Raw genomic sequence first — 20,620 nt, 5'->3', positions numbered from 1 at the left:
TAGCGGGGACATTTAAATGCATTAAGTCGTATTCGATTACGGGATTCCCGCAGTTCGAATCTCGTTAGGACCGATATAGTAAAATGGTGTTTATTTTCTCAGGACAAGAACTAGTCTCGCTTGCAGGTATCTGAAACTATGAAAATACGTAAAATATTACAAAATTATATTATGAACCTTTTTAGTATATATTGTTTAACGGGAAGGATATGGTATGTATAATAAAATAAAAAACTTTAGAGAAGTATGATCGTAATTTGAAAGATATTAATGTGTTTGTGAATAAAATTGACTGACCTGAATTTTTCAATATGAATTTTTACCATTACGCAACTCTTCTTTATTACTATCAAGGGTAACTTTACCATAGGCTTGATGAGGTTACCGATATTTATGCACATTAATAATGCCAGGGGATTGGCCGAGTCACCACTTATGTATCTGTTTAACTGAGGTATCGAAGTTAATTACACCATGAGTTACTATGCTCAGATGCTCTAGTCATATTATTGAATCAATGTAATTAATTAATTCAGCAACTTGTGATCTAGGATTAAGAATGGGTGACGGAGTGTTGGCTAATGAAGTAATTTAGTAAAGTGACTCTTGCAAACTTAGCACGGGCTATTTTATTATTCGTCGTTAATAACATAAAAATCTATATATTAATACGTAAAGCAAAAACTTTGTACCCTTTTTTACGAAAATTGCAAGGATGGAGGAGTATAAAACTTCCCGCACTTATAGAGAATATAGAGAAGGAGAGCAGAACGCTAATTTAAAAATAAAGTTGATGAAAAATATCTATATATAGGTATATAAAAATGAATTGCTGTTCGTTAGTCTCGCTAAAACTCGAGAACGGCTGGACCGATTTGACTAATTTTGGTCTTGAATTATTTGTGGAAGTCCAGAGAAGGTTTGAAAGGTAGATAAATATGAAAATGCTCGGAATTAAATAAAAATAACAATTTTGTTTTCCCTTTGTTGTGTCCCCCGTCGGACGGATTCCTTTTGTTTGTTTTAAGTTTATTTTATACAAAAGTTTAGGCATTTTATTTATCGATTGAGGCACTACGAAGTCTGCCGGATCAGCTAGTATTAAATAAATAACAAACATTACACACACTACCATGTATTTGACACAATACACCTATTATACCCTTTGTTGTATGTTGTATGTATATCGGCCGACATTTCTATTCGCTATTTCGATTCTATTAAGACTTGTATTTGGCAAGCTCGTTGTCAATGACATTGCAGATGCTGAATGCTAATTTGCATTTGTCACCGGTTTGTTAAGAATAGCGCTGGCGACGACGGAGCTTACTTACCCTTAATATTTACTAAGAAATTGAATTTCAAACGACTTATTCCATCGACTAAATATAAGATGTAGCTTATCAATGGCTTCTGTATAAATAAAATACGGGCTTGTATATTGAATATTTGCGTTTATTCTTATTTTATTAATTTAAATTACAACTTGCCATGCACGGGGCTATACGGCTGGAACGGAAGGGAGGGTTGCCAAGCGCCAAACTTAAAATTAGCAACATAGAACTTAGGTGTTACCATTACAATATTACAATATAATTCTAATGTTCATACTTTGATTGAACATAATTGGGCCAGGACCAGAACCAGACAAAATGAAGAAATGAAATAATAAGTACAATAGTAAGCACAACAAGTAAGTACAATACAATACAATAAGTAATAAGTACCAGCACTGTATGGTAGATAATTAAGTCTATTTTAAACTAAAGCTTAAAAACAACAGAGATATATAACTAAATATTAAGGACTATATTAACCCTTAATTCGACTATGTGCGGTATACTTCCCATTGAATGGAAAAAAAAACTGCATATTAAAATATACCATATATTCAGTGCTCTGGGTGCTATAAGGCATCCTTAATTATTTAACTACGTGGTCAAAAATCAGCAACGGGTGCACTTGATCTGGACGCGAACAATCGGCGGCTATATGACAGTAAGGAAGGACGTGCCGCGAGGGCTTTCAGTAAGTCGCGTTTTATTCATTATTTTACGGCTTTTTTTTCTTGGAATTTATTGAAAACTAAAGATAAGATACCCGGATAGCTACTTACAATATTTTTATTGTATAACTAAGTTTTATTTAGTTGTTATAACGCTCGCAACTTCTACGTACAGTATGTTTCCCAATATCGATTTACTAATAAAGTAACAGCTTAATATTATGTCCAGTATTCTTCACTTTGCCAAATTAGTTGATAACTAGATACAAAATCTTCTTATCATGGGTATAGTGAAAGTGCCTTCTTATCTTCTTATTTGTCTACAGAATTCAAATACGCTTAAGTAGCCGACATCATGCCATTAAAAAGATTCGAGCACATTAGACGCAACATTCATTTTGTGGACAACACCTATCCGGATGAGGACCGGTATTACAAGATACATCCGTTCATTGAAAAAATAAGAAGAAACTGCCTTTCGACAAAAGAAGAAATGAAGTATAGTATAGAAGAAATAGCCATACCATACAAGAGCACTAAAGCAGAAAACCGGAGGCAGAATAATCTTATGAAACCCAATAAATGGGGATTCAAGAACTTGTTAACATAGATGTACCGGAAGTTGACACTTTTCGGTAAATCTATTTTAGGGAGGAGGAACAGCAGATGACACTGGGTGCAAAAATGGTATTAGCCCTTTGTAAAACAATTCAGATTCCAGGATGTTCTGTATATTTCGATAATTTTTTCTTGACGGCCGACTTGATCTGGTATATACGTGATCACCGAGGAATATTCAGTCTCGGAACCATATGACAAAATAGACTGAAAGGTTGCATCAATGGCCTGTTAAGTGACAAGTAACTAAAGAAAAGAGGCAGAGGTTCGTTTAGCCAAGTCGTAGACAACGACAAAAGGATAGCAGCTGTCAAATGGTACGATAATAAAGTTCTAACATTGGCTTATGTAGAATCTTACCCAGTTCATGAAATCAAGAGATGGAGTAAAGAATAGAAAAAGAAAGTGGGTGTCCCATGTCCACAATTAGTTCGATATTATAATCAACATAATATGGGTGGAGTCGACCTGTGCGACATGCTGATAGCTCTCTATAGAATATCTTTCAAAAGCCGACGTTGGTACATGAATATTTCTGGCCAAATGTTAGATATGGCAGTTAATAGTGCTTGGCTTCTCTATAAGAGGAAATGCAACAAAAAGAGCCTAAAAATATTAGTCTGAAAAAGCTCAGACAAAGATTGGCGGTTGAATTGACGCAAAAACGAAGGTCAGTTCAACCACCAAGTCAGTTATCGAAAAAGGTTTATGTACATTAATCTCCATGTACAGAATATAAGTGACTTGTTCCTAATAGTAATGTTCCTAAGGAGAATATAAATGAATATTTTATGAAAAAATTACTTGTTTCTTTAATTCTTTCCCATTGACAGTGGGAGCTATACTGCACATGGTAGGAGTGCAGTAGTTTCCTTTAAACTTGATTGCGTCCAGTATAATGGACGTACATTTTTCAGGAAACTGAAAAAGTTATATTTTTTAATTATTTTTTTTAGGGTCTCTTAGAAGCTAAGAATCAAGATCTGGAACGATTTTGCAAATTAAATTCAAAAAAACAATCCGTCGAATTAAGGGTTAAAGAAGGGTAAGTCCAGTAGAGCAAGAGAATAAATTTCTAAATAAATGAAATCTAGCTTAAGATGGAAATTAATTAGGCACTTAATTATAATAATTTAAAAATTATAAAAAGTAAATCATGAAATTATTCTCAAGATAGAACATAAGTACATTTAATTCTCTTAAAATAAAAGGGCAATTAAATATATGTAAACAGATATTAAGATTTCTTAACAAAGAAACACAAGTTTGGTAAATATACAGTTTTGAAAATATAATATTAATTAATAGGCAGAGGACTTAATTTTCTATAAGACCTTGTATAAGTTTTATTGCCTATCCTGACTTCGGCCACTCTCACTCTACCGTCAGAGCCAGAGAAAATTTTATATTTTAATTGAACAGCTTCAACTCTGGTTCATTGGCTATGTTTTGTCTTTAAGCTTTAACAGAGAAGCTGTTGAAGCTGTCCGTCTAGTTCTAGTACATTATGTAAATTCAATATTCGAATAATAAAGTCTATGAATAAATTTGTTAATTCTTGGGAACAAAATTTACTTTAGAGAAGCTTTTCAAAAAGATTAAATAAAGAGTAAAAATAGAGGTGAGACTTTTTCTTTTAAAAACGATTTTAGATTTTTTAATTTACTTTTCAACAGTGACTGAAATGCAAACTTTCATTCAAGCCAATAACAATAGTTAAAAATAGCTGCTTCTAAAACGTGATCACACTTTATAAGACTGTTCAAAGATATCAAATACACGTATCTTCTTATTTCTTTATTATTACCAGAACTCTATACAATTTCATTATTATACCTCAAGTATTTTCTAATTATACATCACAGCACATATATAAATAAATGAAGAAATAACATTGTGTTCTAAAATGAAAATCGTATTAAATTTGCGTAAATATTGGAAGGGTGTTTTGTTACATTTTTAACACGAAGCACTTATGTGGTAAAATTCTGGATGTCCCAAACATTCTAATTGAGTGCTATAATGTATTCTCCTTCAAACTAAATTCGAAAAGATAGAAAGCAGTAATGCATTTCAGTTTGAAGGATGACCCCATCCTTGTACTGTAAACACGTTCTTTTACTGGCGGTAGGACCTCTTGTGAGTCCGCAGGGGTAGGTACCACCACCCTGCCTATTTCTGCCGTGAAGCAGTAATGCGTTTCGGCCTGAAGGGCAGGGCAGCCGTTGTAACTATACTGATCCCTTAGAACTTATATCTCAAGGTGGGCTCCAGTAATCAGTTAACACCAGGTCGGCTGTGAGGTCGTTCATCTATATAAGTCTGTTATTAAAAAAACTGAAACCTTAGACCTCATGTCTCAAGGTGTGTGGTGGCATTTACATTATAGGTGTCTATGGGCTCCGGTGATTGAATTGAAAATGAATTGGTTCACAAGTCATATGAAGAGGGAAAGAGGTAGAACATCCAGAAGATGGGTGTATGATATTAAATCCGTAGCAGGAGGTTTATGGACAAGAGCTGCCAAAGACAGAGAGGAATGGAAAAGGTTGGAGGAATCCTTTGTCAATAAATGACATACAGACGGGGCTATCGATGCTAAATAGTTAAGGATAGAGTTAAGACTTCAATATATAAAGTATATAAAATAAAATTGTTAACAAAAAGAAAATTAAGATATTATTATGTAAATGAAATACTGTCTGAATAAATGCTATTATTATTATATTATTACTATTTATTATATGGGCTCCGGTAACCACTTAACACCAGGCCATGAGCTCGTCCAGCATCTAGACAATAAAAAAAGGCTCGTCAAAGTTAAGTGACAGTGGTTCTGTTACGTTTATTTCAACAGTTGGTTAACTGAACGAATTTCCTATTAATGTTCATATCCTTCACCGTATTAACCAGTGATAAACGATTGGATATATGTTACATCAGCACTTTTTGTTTAAAGCAAAGGAAAAAGGTCTCAAGGTGCGTGGCGCATTAACGTTGTAGATGTCTATGGGCTCCACTAAACACTAACCACTTAATACCAGGTGGGCTGTGAGCTCGTCCACTCATCTAATCAATAAAAAAAATGTGTGCGTGTACTAGTGTACACACGTAAGAAGTGAAACATTAATGCTATCCCTACTCCGTTGGAGAAAGTGAAAGTACTCTTCGTCTGAACCAACCGTGGTAGGGGCAAGAAAAAGATGGCGCGTAACGGAAAAATGTGACGCGTAACCGAAAAATGTGACGGTAAATTTTTTTCCAACGCCGATAAGGAAGTTTCACTTCAAAAAAAAAAATTAAATGCAAAATTTTTATTGAATTCTACGTTGAAATTCATTGATGTTCTGTTTGTTATCAATTCAACGCTACGTCATTAAGCAATGTAGTACACTAAAAGGAAGCCGTCTGTTTATAGATTACTCTCTATATCTATCGAAAAGATCAACAGAGTACCTATGTAATATTGGAGCGAGGAAGATAATTAAATGGAATAGCAAATTAATTCTTGTTAAAATAGACTCTGTTATTATGATAGTAGAGTGTGCTTTAGATTAATTAAATTTTTAGTTTAAGATAAGTTTCGAAGAAGCCGTTGAAACTCAGTGGTGGAGGCAGTTGCATAATAAATATAAGTTTCAGCATCTTTAAGTTTTTTTTTGTTGTTGCTTAGATGGGTGGACGAGCTCACAGTCCACCTAGTATTAAGTGGTTACTGGAGCCCATAGCCATCTACAACGTAAATGCGCCACCCACCTTAAGATATAAGTTGTAAGGTCTCAATATAGTGACAACGGCTACCCCACCCTTCAAACCGAAACGCATTACGGCTTCACGACCAAAAGAGGCAAGGCGATGGTACTTATTCGTGCGGATTCACAAGAGGTCCTATCAACAGTAATTGCGCAAATTATAATTTTGCGAGCTTGATTTTTATTACACGATGTTATTCCTTCACCTTGGAAGTCAATCGTGAATATTTGTTAAGTACGTATTCATTAGAAAAATTGCTATCCGCCTGCGGGATTCGAACACCGGTGCATCGCTAGATACGAATGCACCGGATGTCTTATCCTTTAGGCTACGACGACTTAAATATTCGTCTAATGGAAAAAATACTGGAAAGCGGTTCGTGTGGTTCAGTCTTGGATTTGAGATCAAAAGTCACACATAACGCTATCTACCACGGGCGTTCGATATATTATCTACTTGGTGGCTAACAAGGAAAATATTTCCAAGAGTATTGACATTCGCAATTCGCATGAGACTTGTTTTTGGTTCACATAATTGGATAGCTTCAACCAAGAAGGACACATGCAATATTCGTTCAAAATTGTATTAATAATCTATTGTGAAGGTTGTAACAATGTGAATAAAGTGAGACTGATAACTTTTAGATGTATGAGTAAAAGAACGTACAGCCTACCTAATGTTAAGTGGTTACCGAAGTCCATAGACATCACCAAATTAATCAATCTTGCACCAAATCAGTTCTTTTGAACAAGTACCCACCCTGCCTATTTCTGCCGTGAAGCAGTAATGCGTTTCGGTTTGAAGGGTGGGGCAAGCATCGTAACTACAGTCGTGGTTACTATCGCCCATGGACGGGACACCCGTCGACGGAACCCTTGAAAATTCGCAACCAGACACCCTTGTCGGTTTTTTTTTTCTAAATTCACGTATACTATAAGCCTATACGATATCAGTGAATGATAAAGTTAGCAATGAAACTTTAGGATATAGTATTGTAAACATCGGGCTCTTCTCAATCACATCCATTGGTTCTTATTTACACAACGAGCTTCAATTGAAGTGTGATTGCTTCGTAATTGGATAAGCGCTTCCAATTGAATAACGACTTTGGACGAAGTGTCGGTGACCTGTTATATGATCATGAAATGATCCCAGGAAAAGGGTTTTAATGTTTTGATTGGCGTTTGATGTCAAGGGGTTCAATATGGTGCATATGAGACGTCAACTTCGACGGAAATCATTATATTTTTATTTAATGGACCATAGGCACAGTCCACTGAGTTTCTCGCCGGATTTTCTCAGTGGGTCGTGATTCCGGTCCGGTGGTAGATTCTGCAAAGCACTGCTCTTACCAGAGCTAGTGTTAGCAGATTCCCTAAAATAGAGCCCGTGAGATCACACACCCGTCTGAGCGTACCTGAAATAGCCCTTTAGGTTACCGGCGAATCGGCAGGGCAAACTAAAATGGTATATAGCACCTGCCCCATTCTTCAAAGTAAAAAGTAGAATGGTTGTACCTGTGTATGTTTACAATATGCTTTACCATCAATCGATATTAAAATGATATATTTAACATAATATAACGATTTAATGTGTATCATGTATAATATATATTCCTTATTTTCCTCGTTTACTCACAATAGCTGATAGCATGGAGGATTCCATGCTATCATAAGTCCACCCATGGTACCGACACATGAATGGGATCCCAATTTTAGGGCAAAGTAATCTCACGTACCGGTTCAAAGGGTAGGGTATTTGGCGTACTAGTGCAATCGGAACTCGAGTTGGATAATTCCATTCGCATTGTGCTGTCCACAAGCTTTCGAGACGAGAGGAGGATTATCTTTTTTTTTATTGCTTAAATGGGTGGACGAGCTCACAGCCCACCTGATATTAAGTGGTTACTGGAGCCCATAGACATCTACAACGTAAATACACCACCCACCTTGAGATATAAGTTCTAAAGTCTCAGTATAGTTACGACGGCTGCCCCAGCCTTCAAACCGAAACGCATTACTGCTTCACGGCAGAAATAGGCAAGGCGGTGGTACCTACCCGTCCGGTCTCACAAGAGGTCGTACCACCAGTAATCTCAAACAAATCCTCCTTCTTGCGTCGTATTCCTCATTGCTGAGGGTCGTGACCACCCTTTTGTATCACCTTCGCACGTACGATCTTTCTCCATCCGTTCTTGTCTCTGGCGGTGTGGAGGGCGTTGTGAAACATGGAATCAAGAGCGGTGCGGATCTGGTCGGACCAACGTATTGGGCTGCGCCCCCGAGGTCTTTTCCCATCTACCTTACCAGTCACGATGAGCCTCTCGAGATTGCTACCATCCTTCCGTTCTCAAACTAATATATGAATATTAAAGTGTCCAAAAAAGTACTAGTACGGTTTATGGTGCTCAAGCTACGATATGTATCGCATCACAATAAAAACGCCAATCAGAAATACTGTGGAGCAACATCATAAATACGAGAATAGATCAAAACAAAGCGCTCGTATATCACTGGGTACGACTCCTCGTAACTCTGTCAAAGATACATTTTTTTTTCTTTTCACCCGTTTCGTGCCCCTGTTTCATAATTTATTTTTGGAGGGCCAAGTAATAAAGTTATGTACTCCCTTAGTTTTAATAATGTACGACATTATTTGGACAGTCGAAGATCGGTTTTCGGTCATGCTGTTTTTATTTCAGTCTGCAATGACTTTCAGGTTTCTTGGTTTGACATACACAATATAGTAGTTATACCTAGTCAGGTCATAAGTATTGTCACACAGTAAAAACTTTTCTTTTAGAATGCTGGCCACAAATAAGTTTTTTGAATTCAAATTTCGAATTGTTCATGAAAATAAAAATGTATACTTTTAGAATTTTACTCATTTTTAAATATGGGGTGGACGCTTAAAGAAGACCGTGTTGCAGTTATTGCGTTGCATCGTTGCGGTTACGCGCCAATTCAAATTTTTAACATGTTGAAAAATTTGAATATAACCAAAAGATTCGTTTATCGTACGTACCATCAAACGATACAATGAAGACTCTAGTGTAGATGACAGGTCAAGAAGTGGTCGCCCTCAGTCTGTTAGGACTCCAGCAGTGATAAAAGCTGTGAAGGCGCGAAATCAAAGAAATCCCAAACGTAAGCAGAAACTGTTGGCCCTTCAGATGGGGTTAAGCAGAACCACGGTGAAAAGGATGTTAAATGAAGACTTAGGGCTTCGGGCATATCGAAGAAAAACAGGACATCGTTTGAATGCTCGTCTAATGGAACTGAGACTGAAGAGATGCCGCGCTTTGTTGAAGCGGTACGCGGGAAAAAAATATCGGGAAATTCTTTTTTCGGATGAAAACATTTTTACCGTAGAAGAGAGCTACAACAAACAAAATGATAAGGTGTACGCGCACAGTAGTGAAGAAGCGAGCAACCGTATTCCGCGTGTCCAACGAGGTCATTTTCCATCCTCGCTCATGGTATGGTTGGGAGTTTCTTATTGGGGCTTAACAGAGGTACATTTTTATGAGAAAGGTGTAAAAACGAATGCAGTTGTGTATCAAAATACAGTCCTGACGAACCTTGTGGAATCTGTTTCTCATACCATGTTCAATAACAGGCACTGGGTATTCCAACAAGATTCGGCGCCAGCTCATAGAGCGAAGAGCACACAAGACTGGCTGGCGGCGCGTGAAATCGACTTCATCCGGCACGAAGACTGGCCCTCCTCCAGTCCAGATTTGAATCCGTTAGATTACAAGATATAGCAACACTTGGAGGAAAAGGCGTGCCTAAAGCCTCATCCCAATTTGGAGTCACTCAAGACATCCTTGATTAAGGCAGCCGCCGATATTGACATGGACCTCGTTCGTGCTGCGATAGACGACTGGCCGCGCAGATTGAAGGCCTGTATTCAAAATCACGGAGGTCATTTTGAATAAACTTTAGTGTCATTAGAATCTATGTTTTGTTAAGTTCATTTTGGTGTATGAATGATTACATAATGAATAAACTTGTTTGAATTATTTTACATTATACATGTGACAGAATTTATGACCTGACTAGGATATTTCAAGCGCACAGATGCGTTAAAGAAATCTTCGCCATTTATTGTAGTATTAGGCATAAACAATTCATGGTTGCATTTAACATGGGCTTATACATAATATATTGATTTTGTAATTGACAGATAGCTAGCAAGTGAACGGAATCTTGATATAGGTCGTAAATCACAAATTGTACATAGTTATTTGTCTATTTGCGCGAGCTCCAGAATTTCTGGCCGATAATTCAGAGTCGCGAAAATGAAAATGAGGTTGGTAATGAAAGGATATAGAGGAAGAGGTAGACCTAAGAAGAAATGGATGGATTGCCTGAAATACGATATGGGTAAGAGGGGAGTGAGCGAAGAAATGGTATATGATAGAAGAGTATGGAAGGAGAAAACATGTTGCGCCGACCCCCAGGTAACTGGGAGAAGGGCAGGATAATGATGAATTCAGAGTCGCGAAATTGCATTGCAAGTCAGTTGTAAAATCGTGATCATATCAGAGACATCATAAAGGTTTACCTTAATTAAAAATAAATTATTTTGTTTGACTTTAAAAATTTAAACTGCTCACATCAATGTCGGAAGAATACAAAAGCACCATTATAATAAGAACCGCTGAATTGAATCACCGGTCGCCCGCCGCGTTCCTTAATATCCGAGACAATGACCGTTGAACTTAAAGTTGTGGCTTGAACATTAATGGGCGATAAAACTAAGCAGCGAATCGTAAAAATGGAATGACAATAAAATACTCTTTCTGTTATTGCTGTACAAAGTGTTGCCTAAAACGACTGGATATTTGTAAATATATTTCACTGTTACTGGTGGTAGGACCTCTTGTAAGACCGCGTGGGTAAGTACCACCACCCTGCCTATTAACTGCCGTGAAGCAGAAGTTTCGGTTTGAAGGGTGGGGCAGCCGTTGTAACATTACTTGAGATCTTAGAACTTATATCTCAAGGTAGGTGGCGCATTTACGTTGTAGATGTCTATGGGCTCCAGTAACCACTTAACAGCAGGTGGGCTGTGAGCTCGTCCACCCATCTAAGCAATAAAAAAAAGCGATTAAGAAACACGTTACTATTCTATTGAATTCTTGTTTATTTTACGGTTTTCAGAGCGTCTCATTTAAGATCCAGTTCCATTAGTTTTGTCGCGAAATTTGAAACTTTTCCCACTCTATGAAACCCACTAGTCTGATGAAAACATTTACTTAAATTCCAACAAAATAGTTGAAGTATTGTTGTTCCGCGGATGCGGACTGCGCGCTGCGGATATAATCCGCCATGATTGAGGGATCAACCGGTTTAGTGCGGATAAAAATGGCTGATGGCGGATGAAGGATATTATTCTTGAAAATACAGTTTCAAATGGGTTTTTTTTCCTCTCTTAAATTTTAGGATTTTTGATGCCATTTATTTCACGAGAAATCCTGTGGTTATTTCTTGTTAGTGATTTATAGTTTTTATTTGGTATTGTATTAAAAATGTAGCTTTTATTTAATTTTTTTCTTGCTGTATTCTATTTTAAAGACTAGGATCCGTAACATATAATTTAATTCTTACTGCGACTGATAGCATACGATGTGTGATTGATAATCACTTAATATCGGGCATACATAGAACAAATAAATTAGGATCATAAAACCTCATCTAACTCTCTGTTGTAGTCTTGGAATAACACTTCTGCGTAGGAATTCCGTGCAAGGAAGCGTAAAAAAGAAAAACAAGTGGCAAAATAAAACCGCACGTAATTTCGAAGATTTCAAAGCTATAACTAAACGTGATTTCAGTGTAACATAACCCGCAACTCGGCGAGGTCATAAAGCAGAGTTCACGACGGGTGGCGGCGACAACAAAACAGTGTTTCATTGCGAGTCGTTCGCGATGCATTCTCGGAACGTTTCGACTTCTGTTTACGATCTTGTTGTTCTCATTTTTAATGTTTGTTGCATCCTCTGTACCTTGAATTCGGTTTGGTGTCTTTTTAGGACACGCGTAGATACTCGTCACGTACTCTACAATTTTTCGATCCTTTAAAATGACTAGAGGTCCCGTAGTAGTCGAAATTCGACTATAATTAATTGGAATTGTAAGTTTGTACACTATTATGATTGTATTCAATACTTCTATAATCACAAATTTCGCCAAGACTACACTATAAAAAACATTAACAAAGACAAACAATATTTAATGTATTCTCAATTAGATAACAGACGTCAAGAACAAAAGTTTGACAATAAATAATATGTATGCGTGTGTGCGTCAAATACATGGTATATAGTGTGTGTAATGCTTTCTTTATTGATTTAATGTATCTTTTATGCATTATTTTAAAAAAAAAATAGCATTGTGCACTTCTTCTCTATATTCTCTATAAGTGTGGAAAATTTCATACTCCTCCGTCCGCGCAATTTTCGTAAAAAGGGATACAAAGTTTTTGCTTCACGTATTAATATATAGATTAGAGCATACTTATTGAATCTTATGTTCACTGTAATCGATTAATAGTAACAATGTTTCCATTGAGTCATTATTTTTATAGCTTTTCAGAGTGTTGGTTTTTGTTTTTAATAATTTGAAAATTTTTAATTAAATAGAAAAGGTTAGACCTAAACCCTATATACATTTAAACTGTACATCTATACTAATATTATAAAGCTAAAGAGTTTGTTTGTTTGAACGCGCTAATCTCAGGAACTACTGGTACAGGTACATTTGAAAAATTCTTTCAGTATGAGATAGCTCATGTATTGAGGAAGGCTAGAGGCTATTTATAACATCACGCTAAGACCAATACGAGGAGCACTAATAACCTCCTCTTTTGAAGGCGGCTAAAAAGCATGATTTTGGTACCTTAAATGGCTCTTTGACATTCTATTATTCAAAAATATACTTACTTCTACGTAAATGAAGTCGCAGGTAAAATTTAGCTTTATGCCAAAGTAACTATTCCACGCGGACGAAGTCGCGGGCAAAAGCTAGTCATTTAATAAAAACGAAAGTAGAATCTAATACGATTTGCTTTGATACTGGTGGTAGGACCTCTTGGGAGTCCGCACGGGTAGGTACCACCACCCCGCCTATTTCCGCCGTGAAGCAGTAATGCGTTTCGGTTCGAAGGGTGGGGTAGCCGTCGTAACTATACTGAGACCTTAGAACTTATATCTCGAGGTGGGTGGCGCATTTACGTTGTAGATGTCTATGGGCTCCAGTAACCACTTAACATCAGGTGGGCTGTGAGCTCGTCCATCCATCTAAGCAAAAAAAAAAAAAAAATTTGCATAGTATATTAGGCATGCAGTGATAGACACCACCACCTATTGGTGTCAATAAATTCCGTTGACCTCTTACCGTCAGAGAGAGCGTGACCTCGTTCACCTGTCTATCCAAATTAGATATAAATCTAAGAAATATTTTAGAAGTTAGTCTTTGCCAAACGTTTCATGGAATCTATATATATATTTACGTGAAGTAAAAACTTTGTACTCCTTTTTACGAAAATTGCGCGGACGGAGGAGTATGAAATTTCTCACACTTATAGAGATTATAGAGAAGGAGTGCACAATGCTAATATTTTTTTTTAAATAATGCCTAAAAGGTACTTTAAATCAATAAAGAAAACATTACACACACTACCATGTATTTGACACAACACATACATAAAAATATACTCTTTGTTTACTGTCAATTGGGAAACTTTTGTTATTGCTTAAAGTCTGTGGTCGAATTGAAAATAGATTAATATTGTTTGCTTTAATATTATTGATCTATAGTGCAGTTTTGGCGAATACTGTGATTATATTATCGAAATATAATTACACAATTAAATATAATGTTTGACAATAGAACCATAATAATGTTTAAGCTTATACTTTCAATTAATTATAGTCGAATCTCGACTACTGCGGGGCCACCAGTTAAAATAAATGCTTAGAGCAGTCAAATGCATACACTATTTATTCAGTTATACCACAAATCCTTCAAATAGTGAACTTTCGTTTTCGATGATCTAGCAGTAAGCTCCGTACGTTTTAGATCCAGCCTTCACATGCATATGGAGGCAGTCCATTTGGCTCAGCGCCAGAATCGTTCGCTTTCAGTCACCCCTTGACATGATGATGATGCTGAAGACAGATACAGAGAGCTGAGATTTTTCTTTTCGTCCCAAAATTATTATTCGTCTTGTATATTGCGAGTTAGTTCTGGTAGACACTTATTTCTGCCTGTATATTTTTTGCTGTGTTGCAGTCTTGCCAATTTGAAGAGCGGGTTTACCGTTAACAATGTTGATACTTTGACTTCATGACCGAATCGGCGTAGCAATGTGAGCAGCAGCCTTAGGTTGTCAAATCCACCGACTTTGCTAACCTAACACGAGATGAAATTGTCTTTCCAACTACAGCAATCAAAATAAAAACTATGTATAATATAAATAAAAACAGCGAAGTTACTTACTCTTACTGATGGTAGAACCTCTTGTGAGTCCGCAAGGGTAGGTACCACCACTTTGCCTATTTCTGTGATGAAGCAGTAATGCGTTTCGGTTTGAAGGATGGGGCAGCTATGGTAACTATATTGAGACCTTAGAACTTATATCTCAAGGTACGTGGCGGCAGTTACGTTGCAGATGCCTATGGGCTCCGGTAACCACTTAACACCGGGTGAGCCGTGAGCTCATCCACCCATCTAAGCAACAACAAAAAAAAAGCTTAAAGATGCTGAAACTTATATTTATTATGCAACTGCCTCCACCACTGAGCTTCAACGGTTTTTTCGAAACTAATCTATCCTAAACTAAAAATGGTATGGGTTCCGGTAGCCACTTAACACCAGGTGGGCCGTTAGCTAATCCGCAAACCTATGCAAAAAAAAAAAAAATAAGATAATACAATATCATTAGTACTACTACATTTGATTCTGAAGATACGGTCGGGCGTCATCTTGAAATGATCAGCCATTTCTTGTTGATCCAGTCCAGTGTGCTCTTACAAGGTCTTGATCGACGTTGGGTCGTATTTGGCGTGTCGCCAACACGCGGAGTACGTCTTTTGTGCAGTCCCTACCAATCTGGACCCGGTTCAAATAGAAGACTCGGATAAAAAGGCTTCTAATTTTGTCTTAAACTCTTTGTGCAGAGGAGAGCTAGTTATTTTTTATTTTTTTTATTTTAACTATACTCCTTTGAATCGACGTCTTGAGATTTAAAGCTTAGGCGACGAATAGATATTATTTTTGGATTTTTTTTATTGGAAAATTTACAGAAATATTTTCCTACCCATTAAACTTATTTTATACCTACCCTTTCACTACCCGCAAAAAAGCAAGGGAATTATTAATTTAAATCGATGAGTTAAATAAAAAATGTTTCTGTGATTTGTGATTTTAAATTAAATTATGAACTCAATAATTCTGTTATGTATGCTAGGCGTGTGTGTGGCCATTTCCGTCATGAAATGTTTTTCAATTAAATCTAGAACTAATTTTATCCGTAAGAAAAAAGGGCAAAACAGCTATATGAGCCATTTTGAAGTCGTCGTGGCCTAAAGGATAAGATGTCCGGTGCATTCGTGTTGTGTCATGCACCGATGTTCGAATCCCGCAGGCGGGTACCAATTTTTCTAATGAAATACGTACTCAACAAATGATCACGATTGACTTCCACGGTGAAGGAATAACATCGTGTAATAAAAATCAAACCCGCAAAATTATAATTTGCGTAATTACTGGTGGTAGGACCACTTGTGAGTTCGCGCGGATAGGTACCACCGCCCTGCCTATTTCTGCCGTGAAGCAGTAATGCGTTTCGGTTTGAAGGGTGGAGTAGCCGTTGTAACTATAATTGAGACCTTAGAATTTGTATCTCAAGGTGGGTGGCGCATTTACGTTGTGAATGTCTATGGGCTCCAGTAACCACTTAACACCAGGTGGGCTGTGAGCTCGTCCACCCATCTAAGCAATAAAAATATATATATATATATATATATGAGTCCGTAGCGGAGCATAACATCTTAAAGTAAATAGAACTCTATGCTTCTAATGTTGCCATATAAATAAATAAACGTAAAGAGTAACATTACAAGGAATTATTTGTATTTGAGCCAATATAGAGCTCTCCATAAAAACACATGGCGCGCGTAACAAATTTAGACCGGTGATACACCGTATCATTTCTACATTACGCGCCCCCTCGACTCCCCAACGTACAGTGTGCCCTCCGCTTTACTTTTACAGATAAAAAACTCATTTATGAGCTTTTGCCTTGAACTCTTAGCAATCGAGCTTAATGTAACGATTATTAGGTATATTAACCAGCTCTCTGATGAAGCTCGTGTGGAAATCCATTTTTTTTTCAAAAACCGCTCTCTTCTTATCCGATTTTGTGTTTTGCTGTGTTGAGAATATAATATTTACCAATATAGTATTATAAAAAAACGGAGTTTTGCATAGTACCGGATCGTATATGATTATTGAAATGTAGTCATTAACATTTGTAATTTATTTACTTCTTATTGCCTTTGTAGGCAGACGAGCATACAGCCCACCTGATGGTAAGTGGTCACCGTCACTCATCGACGTCCGCAATGCCAGGGGCAGAGTCAAGCCGCTGCCTACCATTTAAAAGGCATCGAAACACTTTCTAGTTACTTGAATTTAATGACTGTGTTTGTTGCTTATTTTTCTTAAGACACTAAAAGTAATTTGATATTCCATTATTTCTTTAATATCAAAAGTCTGATCAGCAGCTGTAGCCATAATAATTATAATGTGAACGCCATTACGTAACTGGAGACAGCGACGTCTCAATAGCGTTGGAATATCGGCCGTTCAACCTTTCTGAAAAAAAGCACCATTGTCGTATTTAATGCAACATAGTATTTTTTTTTAATATATTGGTGCACAAAACAAATTACAATCATCACAGTACATATTAGCTAAATCTTACAAGTAGTACTTAGATCTAATCTGGATTGCAATCTAAATGGTATATGCACTCAGCAAACCCGTATTAATGTACAGTGCTCTGAGGAATTGTTCGAGATGATACCGGCATCTCGTTTTTACCATCGCACCGCCCGCCACCGGAGTCGAGTTCATCCATACTACCTGGAGCCACTGCGGTCATCCACAGTGCGTTTCCAGAGGTCTTTTTTGCCACGTACCATCCGGCTATGGAATGAGCTCCACTCCACGGTGTTTCCCGAGCGCTATGACATGTCCTTCTTCAAACGAGGCTTGTGGAGAGTATTAAACGGTAGGCAGCGGCTTGGCTCTGCCCGTGGCATTGCTGAAGTCCATGGGCGACGGTAACCATTCACCATCAGGTGGATCATAAAAAAAAAAAAAACATAGCTTTGGCTATTGAAAACAAAATTACAAATTATAATCAAAATTAAAAGTTACAAATAAAAATAAAATTACGAGTTTCAGAAAAAAAAAAACAAAAAAAAAACGGTATCTATATAAGTAAACAACAATATAACCAACACAAACAATATCGTATTATGTATATACGTATGCGTATATATATCTAATACTCGTACCTATTACGATAATATTTTTTTGATTTACTTTATTCATTAATACAATATTCATTCAGCGTGGAAGTCGTAAATAGTAAATACGTAAATATAATACTTATTCTAAGTTGTACGTTTTCTAAAAGTAAATAATAAGTAGTAATAAGTTAAGTAGTTAACTCTTGTTTTCATGTTATTTTCAAATATACTTTTTTTTGTCGTACTGTTAACATATAAATTTAGCCTATTTTTCCGCTGTTTGTAAAATTGCTGTAACATGTCATAGTTTGTTATAAGAGATTGCTGTACATGCCTGTAACTGGCTTACATAATAATAATAATAAAGCCTTTTATTTCCCATCACCTAAGTATTATATGTAAATATTCTTAAATATATAGTAATATGATTTTTACATTTTGATCTATTTTTAGTTTTTACACTTCTTTTTTATTTATTGTTGTTTATTTGATTTGCCTACATCAAACTTTTTCTTCGATAGGAACCCCTATTTGGGTATAGGCCTCCTCCAGCTTAATCCAATTTTCTTCTTTTGTTTTAGCTATCCCTATCTTGGCATTGAAGTTTCCCATTAACATTCCCACTGGCTTACATACCAGTACTTAATTATATACAAGTTCATTTTAAGCTTGAATGTTTTGTGTGTATTGCTGTTGGTGTGTCTAAATAAATAAATAAATAAATACCTTTTTCTTCTGATTACATCAGGCTTCTTAATTAAGGGGCTGCGAAAGAAATGTGGCTCTAATATACTAGTTCTGAAAACAGAGTCCCAATTAAAAAAAAAAGTCCTACGAAATACACGTGACATCTTAAACAAAATACAAGCTAAAAACAAAGCGATGACGACGTAAATTACGAATGCAGTGCGCTTGCTTCGCTGTACTCGCAACAAGCTCCCAAAAACATGTACCGGGAATACTCTATATGTAGACTAAGACTAACTTTGGGTTCACGACTCGAACTCGAATGCGCTCAATTCTCGTCTCCTACTCGAGACTTCGCTGGTACTATATACATACTTCAAACACATGATACGACATGGGTACTTTTCGGAGATTTTCAATTTGACTAATTACCTACTCAAAGTTATTATGCTTTTTTTTTGCACTCTCAATAACTTTGAAATAATGCTTGGCCTTCGAAATGTGCTGATTAAATAATAATAGAAATCAAAGAATATGTTAGAAGATAAGTTAACAGTACTAATATTATATTATTCATAGATGGAACACTAGTTCAAGCAGGCTGGGGTTATCCGAACAATTACCATCTAGTGTACTCGTGTTTAAAATAGAACATGTTATAAACTATACTAGATTATGACTTTTTTTTTATAACGCCATCTTTTTGTGTCTTTAAAGCAGTAAAAATAGTATTATTACTCGCCAATAAATATCGGGAAGAGTCATAAAGTTGATTATCGATAATTGAAAACACGAATGAAACAACATTTTCTGAAAATAAATCGTAGCTAGATCGAATTATCGCCCCCGAAATCCCCTGTATACTAAATTTCATAAAAACCGTTGGAGCCGTTTCCGAGATTCAGATTATATATATATATATATATACAAGAATTGCTCGTTTAAAGGTATAAGATTTCTAGTACAAAGAACTCATCATGAAGTCGAATGTAACTGTGAACAATGGTAGAAGTATTCACATTCTCACTAATGAGGGTCGTTAGCTTTGCCCACTAATCTGGTGCAAGCTACAAAAAGACATGTTTCGCTAATAACTTTATATGAAGCCAGATTCATTTGGTATGCAAATGATGTGTGTATCTTTTAGTTCTACGTTAGCCGGCATCTTGCTTAATATTTACGTGAAGCTCTGCTTTTTGTTTTTTGTTTTAATTTATAAAATACACGAGTTAAAAAAAAAACATTGGTACGTCAACATATTTAAAAAAAAGAAGACATATTATGACATGATTTATAGACAAATCGAAAGAAAAGAGAATCATGTACAATATCTCACTTCACTAGAACAACACGTGTTAGGTTAACATTTATTTGGGAAAACAGATTTTGCTTCGCCCTGCGTCATCCCTAACTAAGCCGCTCTCTTCCTCAATAATGTTTTGGTGTGGTGATTTGAAGATAGGATATTTAAAATCTAACGTGCAACCAAAAAATGGCATGAGACACATTTTGAAGTCGCCATCCAATACAGAAAGGCTCTTACGGGCTTGGCTTCAAAAAATATAGCGTAAATGTTACAGTAATGTTCGCGTATCTAATCTCCGATGCAAGCCTCGACCGTATTTAAAACGCGGCATTAATGAAACTTACATCTTCACCGTAGCGTCTAGCGTTCACTATGCTCTGTTTAAGTTTTTACTCAACAAGGAACCCCGTGTAGCGCCGTGTTCAGGTTTCTCTGCAACTCCGAAAGTGTTACTGGCTTGTTGCCAGTTCACTAGATGCCGTTTTTCTATTGTTCTACGTAGCGAAAAGTGATAAGTTTTATTTTTCCGCAGAAAAAAAAAAGAAACTGCTTTGTGATCCTTCAAACTTAAGGTTTATGTCCGTTTTTACGTATGCAGTGTATTTATTATCTATGGTCTCTCAACTATCTGTAAATAAATAGACAGAGACAAATAGTTACGTAACACTGTCTCGGTTTTTTGTCAATCGGTATTCTTTATTTT

At 36.4% G+C, this 20,620-nt stretch overlaps 1 protein-coding gene and 1 long non-coding RNA gene across 11 annotated transcripts in view; both read left to right on the top strand.

Annotated features, from left to right (window-relative positions):
* The window catches only part of LOC105841880 (disintegrin and metalloproteinase domain-containing protein 11), a 576,915-nt gene that overhangs the window by 242,895 nt on the left and 313,400 nt on the right, over positions 1-20,620 (top strand). The window lies entirely within an intron of this gene.
* On the top strand, positions 1,821-3,005 carry LOC134199579 (uncharacterized). The gene is made up of 2 exons (XR_009974134.1): positions 1,821-2,028; positions 2,332-3,005. It is a non-coding gene; the product is annotated as an uncharacterized LOC134199579 (long non-coding RNA).

This window comes from Bombyx mori, chromosome 10 (assembly GCF_030269925.1).
Source record: "Bombyx mori chromosome 10, ASM3026992v2".
Classification (NCBI taxonomy): domain Eukaryota; kingdom Metazoa; phylum Arthropoda; class Insecta; order Lepidoptera; family Bombycidae; genus Bombyx; species Bombyx mori.
The sequence above is the reverse complement of the archived record's forward strand: the minus strand, read 5'-3'. Positions and strand labels throughout refer to the sequence as shown.